Raw genomic sequence first — 17,357 nt, forward strand, 5'->3', positions numbered from 1 at the left:
AGGAGGGAAATTTCTAGCAGCAACTAGATGAGAGAGAAGGGAAGTTCCCTCAGCCACCCTATCCTGGGGCTCTTTCAGGATGCTGGTCCTTGCAGCCATAAGTCTGGAACTGCCTGTACCAGTAGTCTCTAAGAAATCAAAATGCATCTTCACACAGCTGCCCAATGAAAAATGTGACTAGAAAACTGAAAATGTGTAAGTATTTTTCCTAAATATATGTCCATGAGCTGGCTTGATAGTTTGTGGTAGCCTTTGGTAATTGTAATTCATTGAATATATTTGTGCATTTAAAAATGTTTCTTAATGTCCATTTTAAAAAATCATGCAGGGAAAAAAACATTTGGAAAACACTGCTTCATGGGTCATTTCCACAGATTTTTTTTTTGTAAAAAAAAAAGTATTTTATTTAAACATATTCAGTTTACATGTAAGGTGGGGAAAATTCTAATTAAATTAATTAATTAAACATATTCAGAAAAGGGATCTTTCATTGTGTTTCCTCAGATATTTGTCTTGGTCAAGGAAGGTGAGGCTGAGTAGGGGCATTAAATACTGGGTTTTTGCTCACCCATTTTCGGTGTTCCCTCAAGTGTCTTTGAAATAAACGAAATTTGGATTAAAACCAAACCAAAACCTGAATAATAATATTGATATGTTTCGCTGTAATATCAACAGACTTAGACCAAGTATTCAGTCAGTCAATATGTCCTTAGTATGGGATGACCCAGGGATTTGTTTTTTGTTGTTGGTTTTACCTGAAGGTTTTTAGGGAGCCACAGGAAGATTTGTAAGTAGTTAGTTCAGTCACACAACATCTGGACTAGAAAATTGTTCTTGTTTTACATTCCTGTTTTTAAAGGTTAAGGGTGGGCTTGAAGGTAGTGGTGAGAAACCTAACAAGTACAAAAGGAAAAGAAGAGCAGGATTTTGTGGGGACAAAGTGGTTAGGTTTGGCCACTAATAGGGTAAGACAAGTGAAAGAGACATTGAAGGCCAGGTATGCCTCCCTCCAAAGGAGGGACAGGGAGGTGAGTTAGGCAGCAGCAGTAAAAAGTTGGGGGGAGGGGTAGAAGAGGAAAGATAGAGGGAGCTCTCTGAAGTTTCAGGTGGGAGCAGGGTAGCCAAAGAGAGATGTCCTTGGAAAGATGGTTTTACCTGATAGATTACTGATTGTGGTTGTTGACTTGGATAATGTGACGAGACTGTGCCTTTTTTTTTTTTAACCTTGAAGAGAGTCTGCTTGGTAATCAACTGGGGAAGAATACATATATGGTCATTAATTACTAGTTCAAAGGTACAACTTTTATTTCATTCAGACATTTCAAGATTTTTCATTATTGAACTTGCCTGCCAATATCTCATACAGATAAAGTGAAGAGAATGAGAAAGGCTTAAATTTGATATCTTTTAAGTAATTTTATTTTTTAAAACATTAAAGCAAAGGCAAAGAAACATTTTAGAAATAACAGAAAGCTACTAAACACAAAAGTCATGAAGTCTTTGAGTTGATACATGACGTCAATAATATTCTTAATAGACAATAAAGATAATTGAGTAGAAAACTGCCCATGTGACAATATAGTATTATTTAGCCTGGAAATCACAATTTAATCTAAAGTAAAATACAACTATATTAAAGGATTTCACTTTCTTTATTTGAGCAAGAAGCTTCTATATTGTCATATTCCTTGAATAACCCAACTGGGGGAAAGATTCCTTACTGGAAGGAAACTGAGCATTTGAATATATACAACAAATGAGTAAAATCCTTCCACACCCTATATCCCCTAATGGGATGTTCCTTTAAAGTCTGGTTTACCCTGATACGATTTTAAAAAATGTTTTTAATTCTCTAGGGAGGGAAGAGAAAAGAATGCACCAGGCATGCTTTTTACAAATTATCTCATTTGATCCTGACAAATAATTATCCTCATTTTCTAGTCAAGGAAACTGAGGCAAACAGGTTAACTGACTTGTCCAGCATCACACAGCTAATAAGTATCTGAGGTCAGATTTGGACTTGGGTCTTCTTGACTCCAGGCCCAGCTGTCTCTAAAGCTGAGAACAACTTAAAGAAACCTACTTAGTCCAGTAAAACAATTGTAGAAAAGAAAAGGGGGGGGAAGTGGCTTTATAACCTATCTGAAAATATTATAGGGGTCAGCAAGCAGAATATTTTACAAGCTTTTTGACCCAAATGCTTGAAAAGGTTGATTTAGGAATAGGCGTGATGTGGTTCTCCTTTAGCCTGAAGAGTTGTTCTCATTACTCCTTGCCCCACCCCACCAAACCTCTGGTATCCTGAAGTTGAGTTACATATTCCACTTTAATTATGTTTGGAGACTTAATTCCCCAGAAAAGTGTGCCTGGCTTGACTGTTCTAGAAAACATAATCCTTTTCATATGTGACTATTTTGAAGTTGTACTGAACATCCTTGGCGTTCATTTTTAATATGAATGAAAACAATGAGAAGAGGAAGTGTGGAGGCTTGGAATCTTCGCTGATGCTCCAGAGGTCATTTGGGAATTGGATGGTTCCACTCAGACTCTTAGTGGCAGGAAGTATACTAGAAAGGAATAACTATCCCATTCTCTTCAATTCTATTGAGTTCGTGTTGGAGACTTTGGGTTTTTAATATTTATGCTTTCTTTTCTTTCTTAAAAAATAATTTAAAGAAAACATTAATATGATAAATTTCCATAACTATTTAGTGTTCTTGGGGGGTGGGGATCTTTAGAGTAGTATTATGTAAAAGCCTAAGATTTTTAGATTCTATCCTGTACTTACTAGCTAGGATAAATACTGTATATGGAAATGCTTGTTTTATTTGACATTTGTTAAGGTTAGTATTGAAAGAAAATAAAATTGGAAAAAAAATACTGGATATTCAAGTTAGGTTGGATAAGTATTTATCTCTTCCCTGGAGAAAGGGGAGCCATTATAACTTGCCAGATTTCACATAATGAGGCCAACAGTGGTGTTGCTATGAAAGAAACTCAGAACCAAGTACCAAATTTAGGTTGGTTCTTATGTCTCTCCTATTACCTCTGTACAGTTTATGTTGCGCCCTGTATGTAAAAAGACTAAAAATTGCTCTCTTCACTTTGGTCCTAAATTATTTCATGGGAGGTCATTATTGGAAATATAGGAGAGAGCCTTTGTTTTCAAGCCAGCTTTGATGCTGAGCAGAGATATTATTCTTTTCCTGTGATCTTGAGTAGAGTTTGCAGTCAGATGCTAATTTCTACATCTCTCAGTCCTTTCAAAGCAGAACTTTGGGATCAACCAGAAAGTCACTGTGACTTGAATGAAGTCATAGGTTACTTAAGTTCCAGTTTGCTTCTCCGTGTCCATGGTGTAGTCAGGCAGGAAGCTGCTTACTAAGTACTAAATCATCTCTCTGAGAGTAGAATGTCTTTTCTAAATTGAAACTTGATGTTCCTCCTTTCCAGCAGCTTCCCCCCTCTCCCATTTACCCTATGCTTTGGTTCAGCAAAGATTTTTGATCTTGTCACTCTTTAGAGTCTGTATTTCTGTCTCTGGAAATTAGCTGTCCAAATACATTACCTCTGCCAGTTTGCAAGTCTGCCTTAGTCATCACTTTTACCTTCATCAGTTGAACACCTGTGAAGTGCCTGGAATACCAAGATTGGTAAAATGCAGCCTCTTATCTTCCTGGAGCTTAAAATCTAGTTGAAGAGACAGGATATGGCATTTATTTGGCGCTTTAAAGTTTGCTAAACACTTTACATATGAGTAAGTGTTAGATGTTATTACCTCCCTTTAACAGATGAAGAAAACTGGGACAGGTGAAGTGATTTCCTTGTGGTCACAGACCCAGTAATGTAAAACCTATGTACGATTATAGTGGCATACAGCAGTTGCTTAAGGAATTTCCTGTTCATCTGCATCTATCTCCTAGCACCCTTTTCTCCCTTTCTTGAAACTCTACCTTTGAAGCAGGTGGCCACTTTTGCATTTGAATATAAAAGCTTCATAGGCACTTGGATAATTTCCAGTAGCTACCCAACAATCACTTGTATCCTCCCAAGCACTCTGTGTGTGTATGTGTGTGTGTGTGTGTGTGTGTGTGCTTTTCCTTTTTCATTTGTGGGTTGTAATAGTGAGAATGACCTTAACAGTGGGCATATCTGTATGATTAATAACCATTTGGAGGTTAATGGCCTGAGTCTGTTTCTCCAACCATCAACTTCTCTCAGATGGTCATTAATCCACAGAAAATATTGGACCCCTTGCCCAGTTTCTTAAGTATTTGTTCATTCATACACCCCCTCCTTTCTAAGTACTAAAAAAATAATTTGGTATAGGTATATGTCAAATGGGGGGGTGGGTATTTTCCCCCTAAGGTTCTGGTGTCTTATGTATGTTAGAATGTATCTTCACTTTCAGGTTGGAACACATCATGCATACCTATTGCTAATGTGCTTATTAATTGATGAATGCTTTGTAAACTGCAAATGCAAAATCTACCAGATTTTAATAGTCATACTAATTTTAATAGTCACCCTAAAAGTGACTGGTTATGGGAGAATTCGTTGTCATTCCTAAAGTGCCACATAATGTATATGGGCCTCATTCCATTATGTTATATGAAATATGGCATCTTGTAATGCAAAATTACTTGACAGAAGCAATGTAATATAAAGTAATTGAATGCCAAAGATTAATTATCTAGCACTTACAAATTGAATAGTTATCTTGAAAAAAACACTAATCTAAAAATCCATTCAGCCCTGGTTTTATAGTCAAAACTTGAACTGAAATTGTTCCTTTATTTGGAAGTCTTCAGGTGCAGCAACTAAAAATAGTCTAATAATAAGCAATACTACTTCAAGAGGATCCTTCTAGCTCCCCACAAGTACACAAGGTACGTAGCAACATACCATTCCAGGGAGATACTAGAGTTCACAAAGAGGGTCAAGGTTTAAATCTAATCACTCCAGACAGAAGGGATCTCTCTCTCTTAGGAATTTCCTTTAGCACTTTGTTTAATTAATTTTCAATGTTACTTTGCCATAGGATTTAGGCTACTTTTAAGAGACAGATTTGTAAGTATGTTTTTTGTCTCAGAAACTCCTTGGAAAAAAGACCTCCTTATCTTCTATATCCCATTTCCCTCAAGTTCTTAACAAAATGCCTTCCATCTTGTAGGTGCTCAAAAAAAAAATTGTTGAATGGATTAATGAAATGCAAGCCTCCCCCCACCCCAGCCTACTCAAAGTCAAAATAAAGAAATCAAAGAGGAAGGAACAAGCAAGGAACCACTGGATGTAGGATGTAGGCATAAAACTATCCCTTGATATCAATAGATCATAACTAATAATATTATTATTGTCATTGTCAAAAAATTATGTGTATACATACATTTATATGTGTGTGTATATTATACACACATAATGTATATATGTATGCATACATGTGTATATGTATATTGTGAATGAAAATAAGCTTTAAGAAACAACCAGAAATCAGGCATACTAAGGCCCTAAGAATATGAAAAGTCACTATAGGGGATTCAGGAGGACCTAAGTTCAAATTTGATCTCAGACACTTGAAACTTACTAGCTGTGTCACCCTGGGCAAGTCACTTAACCGTCATTGCCTTGGAAAAAAGCAAACAAACAAAAAACAAAAAAAAAGGAAAGTAAGCATGAAGCTATCATCTAATTGTTTTTCAGTCATATCCAACTCTTCATGACCCCATTTTGGAGTTTTCTTGGCAGAGATACTGAAGTGGTTTGCTGTTTCCTTCTCTAGCTCATTTTACAAATGAGGAAACTGAGAAAAACAAGGTTAAGTGACTTGCTCAGGGTCATACAGCTACTATGTGTATGAAACCAGATTCAAACTAAGGAAGATGAGTCTTCTGTCACACAGTCTATCTACTGTGCCACCTAGCTGCCTTTTCTTCTGTTAGACAAGAGTAAAACAACAAACTCTTGTCACAATAGTGACCAGGTTAAAAAAAAAAAGTGATAATATAAATATTTAGTGCCTAGCACAGAGTGGGTGTTATATATAAAGGCTTATTCCCTTCCCCTAATACAGAAACTGTCATTTGCAACAAAAATTTAAGATAATCCAGATATCACTACTTACAAGCACTTTGCTTAAAGTAGCCCTGTGAGACAGGAAGTATGACTATTTTTGCCTTCATTTTACTAAGGTTCTGGGAAGCTGGGTGAATTGATCATCATCACCTATCTTATCACTCAAAAGCATGTGAGATAGAATTTGAACTCTGGGTCCATCACTATTTATTAAGTCCCATTGGCTCTCACTCTATAAAACATTGTTGGCAGGGTCTGTCCTTTGCATCACCGGTGCTTAGCCTAACACATAGTAGGCACTTAATAAATGCCTTTTGATTGATTGATTGACATCACTCTTCATGATAAAGTCAAAAGCACATTCAGTATGTCCAGTTATCCAATGCCAAATTGAAGAGAAGTGGTACTAATAGTATAGGAACTCTCCCACTTTTGAAATGCCTCCAAAATTCTAGTAGGAAGGAAAGAAGTGGTAACAGGACCAAGTTTCGGAGTTAACTTTGAACTTCCGGACTTTGTTAGTTTAGGACATCCCCATAGAATCACTCAAACATAGTTTTTGATGTATGAGCAAGCTTTCATTTGGAATTTCCTTTTTGAAGTCTCCTGAGACTTTAAATCAGAAGCATATGATTTTTTCTTATCTAGATTATAAAAAAAGATCGCATGAGGAATGTCAAATCAAAAGCACTCTGAAAAAGATTCATTAGGATGCATGTTCTGTTGACAATCTGTATTTAGAATGAGAGCTTTCAGAGAAGCTGGGAATGTTATTTTTATTGGGCCCATAATTATGAAAACTTGAACTGGTAAATTAAAGAGATGTTTTTCTTAAAAGCGTCATAAATACTAGTGCCTTTAATTGACAGTCCTGTCATTTATAATACGCCATTGAGCTCAACTAAAAACTAATGGTTTCACTCCTTTGTATCTTTAAATTGGTAGTATATAGCTTTGGTAGCCTTTTCTAGGGCAATAGGTATAATTTAATTTATTCAGCACTTTTCATCTCCTACTAAGCAGCCTAGTGGTTTAATGGATAGAGAGTTAGATCTGGAGTCAAGAAGACCCCCAAGTTCAAGTCTCAATTCAGATACTTCCTGACTGTTTGACCTTAGGCAACTCATGTTAACCTCCCTTAACCTCAGGTTCCTTATCTGTATTATAATAATATTATCTACTTCTCAGAGTTGGCAATCAAAGGAAATAGCGTAGCTAAAGTATTTTGCAATCCCAAAATGACACTATATAAACATGAGCTCCTACAATTGTTACTATGTGTAAGGCACTGTGAGTTTATGAAGTTAGAAGAATGAAAAAGACAGAGCTCTCAAGCTTCTATCTATTCAGGAAGGAACTGTGTGTTTAATAAGCATCTGTTATTTTCCAAGCACTAAGTGCTTTGCAAATATCTCATTTGATGCTCACAATAACCCTGTGAGATAGATCCTTTTATTACCCCCACATGGGGGGGTAATTTTTACAGTTGAGGAATCTGACTTGCCCAGGGTTATAAAACTGGTAAGAGTCTGAGTCTGGATTCAAACTTATGTTCTCCTGACTTCAGGCCCAGTGTTCTATCAACTGCATCACCTAGTTGTCTCATTATTATTAGGATGCTAAGCTAAAAAAATGATAAAAAATAAAGGAGAATTCTGGACAAAGTAATTTCTGTACCATTGGAGGGAGCATCCTGAGTGCTTTAGGAACATTTGAGGAGAAAAAAAAGATGGTATCCTGAATTGAGCATTGAAGGCAGAGAAGGCTCTCAGTTGGCCAAGATGACAAGAGAATGTGTTCTACATAAGGGAATTGGCTCTTCACAATTCATAAAAATGGGAGCATATAGGACAAAATTAGGAGTAGTCATTCATCTACTTTGGCCAGAACATGGGGTGTTTGAAAGGTAGGAACATGTAATAAAACTGGAAAGGAAGGTTGGAGCCCAATTTTAGGATTCATCAAAGACCAGACTAAGGAGTATTTTTTTTTCCCTGTAGGTAATAGGGAGTCACTGAAGGTTTCTGTGTAGTGAGTGTCGAAATCAAGCCTGATCAAGAAGCTTGTTTTATTTTGGCAATTATTTGAATGGTGGATTGGAAGTGAAGACATCAATTAAGTTGTTAAGTTAGTCTAGGTGACAGGTGAAGGAGGGCTAAGCCAGCGTATTGGCAGTGTGTAAAGAGAAAAGAGGATGGATGTTTAACCAACAAAAAAAATTTTTTTTGCTCAGTTACCTAACCCTATTTACTGGTGAACTGCAGAGGTTTGAAATCTTGCATTCACCCTGCTAGTTATAAACTCCATTTAATAACAGAGGATACCAGGGGAACATCTCTACTCTAAAAAGATCTCTTTGTAGGTGGTAATGTTTGTCTCATTAAATTCTGACCCCTTCCCCACATGTTCATTTCAGTGAAATCACACAGGCATAGTATATTGGAGTTGATAACAAAGGCATGGATACAGTTCTTTTTTTATACATAGAGAAGATAAATAGATAAAATATATTAAAACAATCACCATGTGGGCTAGGTACAACCATCCAAACCAGGTAACCCTTAGCCAGTCCATCAGTATACACCAAACCCTAGATACAGTGAACTTCATCACCATTTACTCCCATCAACAGCTGGTAAGCATGCCCAGAACTGTTCCACCCATGCTCTTTTAGAAGATGTTCGGTGTCCAGGGAGTTAAGGTAACTTAGATCCTGGGGCACTTAATCCTTCAGGGCTTCATCTTCCCATCTGAAAAATGATGGGCTTGGACCACCTGATTGCTAAGGTTATTTTGAACTCTTAACATTGTGTCATTTTGTGATCCCAAGAGTATTAGCAAGTCTTTTCTTTTGAATTTGGTAGCAGTTCCATTCCTAAAAGACTTTTTAAAAAATGAGTAAGAAGTCTGCCATCTTCCTCTTTTTATACACTTAAAACATAAGAGTTTTTTTGTATTTCAAGTAAATCTCTCTTTTTAGTAGAATTTTACGTTTTCTTCTCCCATACTTTTTGGTAAAGCAATCTTTTGTTATCTTGAAGGTGCTCTGCATATTCTTTCAAGGCTAACTCAATCAACACAGCTAAGGCAAAGTGTGTTCTCTCTCCCCAAAGTGTGCTTACCTTCCATTCATTTTGTTTGAATGAGACTGACTTTCACAAAAGTAAAGTCATACTCTTTCCCATTATATTCTTTTAACCAAACATTGTGTTTGTAAATGAGGAAGATTAGGGGCAGCTAGGTGGTACAGTGGATAGAGCACCGACCTTGGATTCAGGAGTACCTGAGTTCAAATCCGACCTCAGACACTTAACACTTACTAGCTGTGTGACCCTGGGCAAGTCACTTAACCCCAGTTGCCTCACTTAAAAAAAAAAAGTAAATGAGGAAGATTCAGTTTTTCAGGATGTATGACTATAGGCATTAAAACTTATAAAAACCTTTTTTAAAATGTTATTTGCTATTTAACTTGGAAAATTATATAGAGTATTAAAATTATATTGTCATTTTGATCACTGTTCTTTCCTATTGTAGAAGTTATCCACTACATATTTTGGAAAAACACTAATACATTAAGAACTATTCTTAATTGGAATTCCCTGGTCTATGCATGACTACATTTTAAGTCATGGTCTGGCCGTGGGATGATAAAATTTGTCAAATGTTTCATAGTCTACTGTAGCAGCAATCATGAAAAAAGCCATGATCTAAGGCTTGGGTTTTAAGAGAACAAAACTTCTCTAGGGCCAGGCTCAATCTCTTCCCATCACATAAAGGTATTTTGATTATTTTACAATGTGTACATTTACTTTTAAATTATTGGGAAGGGAAGCGCAACCTCTATACTAGACAACTTAATTTCAAAGTGGGAGTGTGGCACAAAATTAGAGTGATCATGTAGGAATCCTGTCAGTGACGTAGCATTGGACATTATAAAACTGGAAGAAAGAATTCTCTGCACTTGCTGCCTCTGACTCACATCTTAATTTTTTGCCATCTGGCCTCCAACCCCACCACTAGAACAAGAACTACTCCCTTCAGTGTAGTATCATGACCTCTTTCTCAGCGTCATCCTTCTTTGACCCCTCTCCAGCATCTAACTCTGTTGGCTCCGCCCTCCCCCCCAGACACTCTCTCCTCTCTTGGCTCATGTGACATTTGCTGTGCTTGGTTAGCCTCCTAACTGGCTGACTGCTCCTTCTTAGTCTTCTTTGTGGAATAATGAGCCCCTTCTCTTTAGTCACATAATCTCTACCATAGTTCACACCGTCATCGTCTCTTTCCTAGACTGATACAATAGCCTATAACTGCCTCCAGTTTCTTCCCTTTCCTGTTGATCCTTCATACAGGTGTTAAATGATATTCCTGAAACATAGACCTGATCATAATCATTCAGCAGTTCTTGCCATTAGGATAAAATACAGATTTCCCAGCCTGTCATTAAAAGCCCTTCACAATCTGGTTTTAGCTTATATTCACAGGTTTTGTTTCCCCACACACACACGTTGCTTTCCTCCATTTATTCTCTGACCCAATAAAAAATGGCCCACTGGCCACCTCCCTGCCTCTGCATAAGTGTTCTCCCTTGTCTGAAATGTACTCCTGCCTCATTTCTGTCTAACAGAATCCCCAGCTTCCTTCAGAGTTGAGTTTGGGTGCTTTCTATATACTACAAAGTCTTTCCTGATCCCAACCCAGCCCCAGTTGTTAGCACTTTCTTCCTCCTGAAATCATTGTTTAACTTTGTACATACTTTGTGTTCATTTACTTGTGACCACATTGTCTCCCTCTTCCCTGTTAGATGATAGGGACTGTCTTGTGTTATTGTGTCTTGCACATTGTAGGCATTTAATAAATGCTTATTGAACTGAACAAAATTCAGCAAAATAATAACAATATTAAAAACTTCATTGGTTTTAATTGGACATGGTAGTTTTCTCGTTGGCCAGGAGAGAGATAATTGCTCCTAATAAAGCCAGAGCCCTCAGCCAACACTGTAGTTGTCTTGTGCTTTTGACAGCCAAAGGTACTCTTGGATAAATGCCTTGTAAACATTTTATATAAACTTTTCTACCCTTGTGCCAGTAAATAAGGATGCTGATGATTTTGTTTTTATAACTAGCTAGATAATAAAATTATCCATATACGACATAAGCATTTTCTGTGGGTTAAATTAAATAAGTTATTGTTGTTATTCATTCTTTTTCAGTTGTGTCTGACTCTACAACCTCATTTGGGTTTTTTTTTGGCACAGATACTGGAGTGGTTTGCCATTTCCCTCTCTAGCTCATTTTACAGATGAGGAAACTGAGGCAAGCAGGGTTAAGAAACTTGGCCAGAGTCACACAACTAGTAAGTGTCTGAGGTTGGATTTGAACTTGGATCCTCCTGACTATAGCTCTGGCACTTTATCTACTTACCTGCCTTAAATTAAATAAAGATTTAGTGTTATTGATGAAGGTATTCCATCTGATGGGAAGCCAAAGACATAGATTTTTAAACTGGAAGTTAAATTTATGCAAAGCAAAGGATTCTTTTTACCATGTTTCTCAAGTCTTTAGAAATTGAATAGGATCGAACTATATGAGTTGGGGGAGAGGGAATGTGTGTATATGTGCCTATGTTTCCATATGATGGGGCAGCTAGGCGTCACAGTATATAGTGCCAGGCCTGAAGTCAGGAAGACTCATCTTCCAATATCTTTGCCAAGAAAACCCCACATGGGGGAGAGGACTACAAAGAATCAAATACAACTAAAATGACTGAACAACAACAACAGATTACATGTGATATAAGGAAATGCCAACTTGTTCTCAAAATAATAGTGTAATGTTTGAATATTTTTAAAAGCTTTAATGAGTATAGAAAAGAATGCTTTGGTGGAAATGCAGAAACCTTTCTGATGATACACTCTAGACTGTCAGACTTGTCAAATAACCTAACTCTGGCAATTAACTGGGGACTTGATAGATATTTGTCTAGTTGGTGAACCACTCTAAATTTCTTCATCTTCAAAATTTGAATGATAATACTTTTGCTACCTACCTTCACAAGGTTCTTGGGAGGAAAGTGCTTCGTAAAGTGCTACATAAATTATTCATGATACTATTAAACTACAAGTTCTATGAATACAGGGCCATGTCTTATCTGAACTTTATCCCTAGGCCGGCACAGAGTTCTGTACACAGAAGGTACTTAATAAGTGTTGATTGAATTAAATAGTCATTCCTCACAGACAGGAGTATTTATTGCATCCCAACCCCTTGAAGCACATATCCAGGATGCTAAATATTCAGGGCTATATAATTCTGTCTCTAATGGCTTCAGATCAAGTCTGGGTCATCCAGCCTTCTGTCTCTACTGCCTAATTAGGCATACCTGCTGAAAACTCTACTCTCCTAGTATTGGGTGGTAACTGATGGCTTAACCTTTTCAAGAAGCTAGAAATATCCATGTGATTATCTATCCAAGCAGCATCCCAAAGAAATACTACACGTCCTTGATTGGAACAGTATGTACAAAATGAACAGGAAGAGTAAAGAGCTCCTTCTGCCTCATGGAAAACCTGAGTCAAAACAATCTGGTTAAAAAGTATTTGGTAGAGAATGACTTTTCTGTTTCAATTTTCTTTGGGATTGTTGGTTTGGGGTTTTATATATTTTATGTTTCATTGCTGAGGGTATTTGTGTAAGACTAGAAACCCTGTTCCTAAAGAGCTCCCTTGGTCAAGCTGTCACTAGGTAATAAGTTTTTTCTTTGCAGGGAGTTCAGATCAATGCATAAAAACCCCTTCCATTGGTTACTGGCTTTAAAGAGGTTGTGTCTGTTGTGGAAGGACTAGAAAGAAAGCAGTATCAGCCCCAAGGGGATTAATTGCACAAATTGGAGGATTTAGAGCAGAAAGAGACCTTAGATGTCATCTAGTTCAATTCCATTATTATACAAATATGAAAGGTAAGATCCAGATACATGAAGTGAAGAGCCTTATGTCACAGATGTAGTAAGTTGCAGTAGTGGAGATCATAAAAGAAATTGAGAATTTCTTCAGAAATCTGGTACAAGTGCAAATATCTGAGGTAGGATTTTTAACTCAGGTCTTCCCGACTTCAAGTCATGAGTGATTCACTAATACTTGATAAGTGATTCACTAATACAGTCCAGGAAGTGAGAAGAATGGTTAGAACTGGAGGTTGATTTTTAGAGCCTAAGTTTTCTGTCTTTCCAAAATTTTAGAAACCAAGTGAGTTTTAAAATAGTAATACAGAAGGCAGACTTGGTGTCAAAAGAGCCATGTTCCAAGTCCTGTTTCTTGATATACACTTAGCTGTCTAACAATGGGCAAATCAATCGCTTAACCTCTTGGTGTCTCAGGGCATCTCCCTTAGACTCAACAGTTGCTGAGCTTTGTTGTAGGAGGGAGTTTCCATGCTGGGAAGCTCTCTACACCAATAAAATCTGGGCCATAACTTTGTAACACTTAAATTTAATAAAATGGAATGTGTATCACAAGGGTGCATTTATGTTATAGACTTAAGGCTTTCCCCTCCAACCCCCATTTTCGATTTAGACTATCTCCTAAAAGTGAATGGAAAAGATGCCTTAAGAACAAGGTGATAACAGTTATCAAAGGTAACTGAAATGTACATCGTGGTTTGCTGTTAACAATGGACTAGTTAGTTTGAGCTTGCAGTATCGGAGAGTCATGTTCAATCTTTTTAATCTCTGTCTTAGTTTCCATTGGTTACCTGGGGTTTTATGTTAGGAAATTGTTATGAGTATTTACCTGTGTGTGTGTGTATACATAGATACTTCATCATCTGTATATTTCAGAGGGTGAGAGTCCTGGGCAAGTTACTTAACAGTATATAGTTTGATCTTTAAGACAGATGAATTGGCTACTAGGCTGCTTTGATAGAAAGAATATCTACATTGGGGTCAGGTATTTTGCACATTAAGATCACAGGAAGGGGCAGCTAGCTGGTGCAGTGGACAGAGCACTAGCCCTGGAGTGAAGAGGTGCTGTTTTTACATCATGCCTCAGTCACTTACTGGCTGTATGACCTTAAGCAAGTCACTTAACCCCAACTGCCTCTCCCCACCAAAAAATAACAACTATAGATCCAAACCAAAACAAAGAGACTTCCATAAATTTGGTATATGTTGAGATAAGCCTTTGCATTTCATCTAATGTGGTTTTTTTAATTGTATCTTTATTCCTTATTGGAAAAAAAAGTACTCTCACTTGAAATAGGTTGAAAGGAGTTGTATTTTTGATATGTAACATGGGGTCAGAATAATTGAGAATAATTATAGACCAAAAAGAATTTTGAGGGTAATTTATATGTATAGGTGCTAGTGAGAGGCAACATAGTATCATAGGTATAGAGCTGGCCTCAATTAGGAATGTTTGCCTTCAGTTCTTACTACCTCTGAGAGCCTTACTAGCTTGAGACCCCCAGGTAAGTCTCCTAACCTCTCAGGGCTCTGAGTAACTCTCTGAGCCTATAAATTACAGAAAAGGTGCTGACCTGCATTGACAGAGAATTTTCTTAAAGCTTCCTATGGCAATGAAATCAGAAGTCTAGCCTTTATCTCTATAATAATCATAATGGTGGCTACATATTTCATTTGACTTTGGGATATAGCCACACATGGAATGAGCAGATATGTAGGTAGCAATGCTAAGCAATACTAGACCAATATGTGGCCACAGGAGAAAAACCTCATTATATAGAGATAATAATAACTAACATTTCTATAGTACCTACTATGTACCAGGCACTATGCGAACTGCTTCATAATTATTCTCTTATTTAATCTTCACAACAACCCTGGGAGGCAGGTGTTATTATAGTAGAGTTTTGTTATTTGATCACTCTGGGGAAATTCCATCTGAAGACAAAGAAGTAGTATTCACATTAGTCTGTTAATTATGTTAATTCAGTCACATGAATTGTCTTAAACCAACAGCTATGGGCCTGTTGAAATTTTAATACTTTTTATGCACCTCAATAGTGGTAACTGTGACTACTGCAGACATCTTGTGGGGTTTCATTCATCCTATATTAGTACCAGTGAGAACTTTCAAAAACTGAATGCCCACAGATATAACTGGTTTGAATTTTAAAAAATAAGAAAATAAACATTGAAGACCCCTTTTCTGAATTATGCTGAAATGCAAAAGACATGGGTTCCAAATGAAGCAGAATTGACAGGGAACAGAGACAGGAGTGTTCTTGGTGGTAAAGTGAAGGTCTGAAGCCTTGAACAAATTGCTGTGATGCACCATGAGATACCACGATGCCATGATAAATGAGTTGGAAAATACAAGGTTAGAGCAGTTCTGCTAATCTAATAGAACCAAGGTCATAAGTTAGATCCCTGTGAGAATCAATTAACTTTGCTCTGTTCTTTGACCATCTCCTGCCACCTTGCCAGCTATTTAGCAAATAATGTGACCTTGTTAGTTCATTCAGTCACTGTAAATCCATCAACACTATTAGTAAATGAACTCTAATCACATATACTACTGGCCGAAAACAGCATCTTAGAGGACAGCATTATTTAGAATAAAGACCCTGGGAGCAGTCGTGCTATTAACAGTGTTTTTACCTGTTATAATTTTCTGTACATCCTCCAAACTGATTTATTGAAAACAATTTAACTTAAAGGCCCAGTACCTAAAGAGTGTATCCCTGCATCTTTTACAAAAGAAAAAAGCAAACCACTTTTGATGACTACTAAAATATAAATCCTTTTATTCAGCTGATCCCTAATGTGAGGTCAATTTACAAATATTTATTTGAATGCCTACTATTTATATAACAGGATGCTTCTGAGATGTTTACTGTGTTCAAGGAATGTAGAAATAGCGTTGTTAGAGCTGGAAGAGATCTTTAGCATCATCTAGTCCAACCTCTTCTTTTTACAGATGGAGAAGCTGAGGCCAGGGAAGTTAAATGTCTTTCACACAGCAATATAGATAGTAAGTAGCAGAAGTCTGATTTCAGATTGGGCCTCCGACTCACCTATGCCAAAAACAGCTAATGATATGAGGCAGTAAATTATTAATTCCAAAGGTCTGGATAGAGAAGGGTTTTAAGTTCATCCCATATGAGAGATAGAAAGAAATGGGAATGATTACTCTAGGGAAGAGAGGACTCAGGGGAGGTAAAAGCTGTCTTCAAATATTTGAAAAGCTGTCTCATGGAAGATCCAGGGGGGAAAATGCTGAATTTGTAGTTTGAGGTACTTATTGGGACAGTCAGCTTGAAGTGTCTAGTTGGCAGTTTAAGATTTGCAACTGGAACACAGAAGAAAAACTAGGACTGAATGTATACATATATAGATATATCTGTGTGTGTGTGTATAGATATATATATATGCATATATGTATGTATATACAGATATTTATTATAAATTATAAGTAAAGTTTAAAATAAATTATAAATAAAATTATGAATTATAAATACACTTATCTATTATATTTTGCAGATATTTATGTATATACAGATACATATATTTATTTCACAAGTATATCTGTGTGTGTGTATAAAATTGTTGTTGTTCAGTCATTTCAGTCATGTCTGACTCTTCATGACCCTATTTGGGGTTTTCCTGGCAAAGATAGTGGAATGATTTGCCATTTCCTTCTCCAGTTCATTTTACAGATGAAACCAAGGCAAAGAGGGTTAAGTGACTTTCCCAAGGTCACATAGCTAGTAAAGGTCTAAGACCAGTTTTTTAAACTCAGAATGATGAGTCTTTCTGACTCCAGGTCCAGTATTTCATCTATTGTGCTATCTAGCCGTTCTATGTAGAGAGGCATGCACATGTGCACACATACATGTGTGTAGCGGCCCCACTACATAAAACATGTATCTGAAAGTAAATAAAACAGCCAGTCTTTTAAAAAATATACTATAAATCAGACTTTCATAGATTTTGATTAGATTCTCTCTTTCAATTTTATCTGAATTAGTGAATTTCTACTATTCAACATTCTCTTGGATTATATTTTAATTCTGTTCTTGATATTCTGAATTCCTATTAGTAACACACACACTTGGCAATATTCAAAAATTAGGCTATGTTGTAAATTGCTTGTTTAAACTACAAATGACCATTCCTCTACAGGGAAACAAAAGCATTAAAAAAGGCAGAGTATTAGAGCTAAGGTTTTTATTTCCAAAATTCTGTGATCTTCTTCCCATGAATCTAATGGAATATGGAATAAAGAAATCCAAATGCCCAGCCCCGCCCCCAAATGTCATCAGACAGATATA

At 36.8% G+C, this 17,357-nt stretch overlaps 1 protein-coding gene across 6 annotated transcripts in view; it reads left to right on the forward strand.

The window, feature by feature from the left end:
* Window positions 1-17,357, forward strand: part of STARD13 (StAR related lipid transfer domain containing 13) — a 681,455-nt gene that overhangs the window by 583,143 nt on the left and 80,955 nt on the right. Inside the window, exon 1 of one of the 6 annotated variants that reach the window (XM_043992803.1) lies at window positions 121-195. The exons of the other annotated variants lie outside the window; for them this stretch is intronic. The gene's annotated coding sequence lies outside the window, so the exon portion shown is untranslated. Of the gene's footprint in view, window positions 1-120; window positions 196-17,357 lie in introns of those variants that run through there. 6 annotated transcript variants of the gene reach the window in all.

The sequence above is a fragment of the Dromiciops gliroides genome, chromosome 3 (genome assembly GCF_019393635.1).
Source record: "Dromiciops gliroides isolate mDroGli1 chromosome 3, mDroGli1.pri, whole genome shotgun sequence".
Classification (NCBI taxonomy): domain Eukaryota; kingdom Metazoa; phylum Chordata; class Mammalia; order Microbiotheria; family Microbiotheriidae; genus Dromiciops; species Dromiciops gliroides.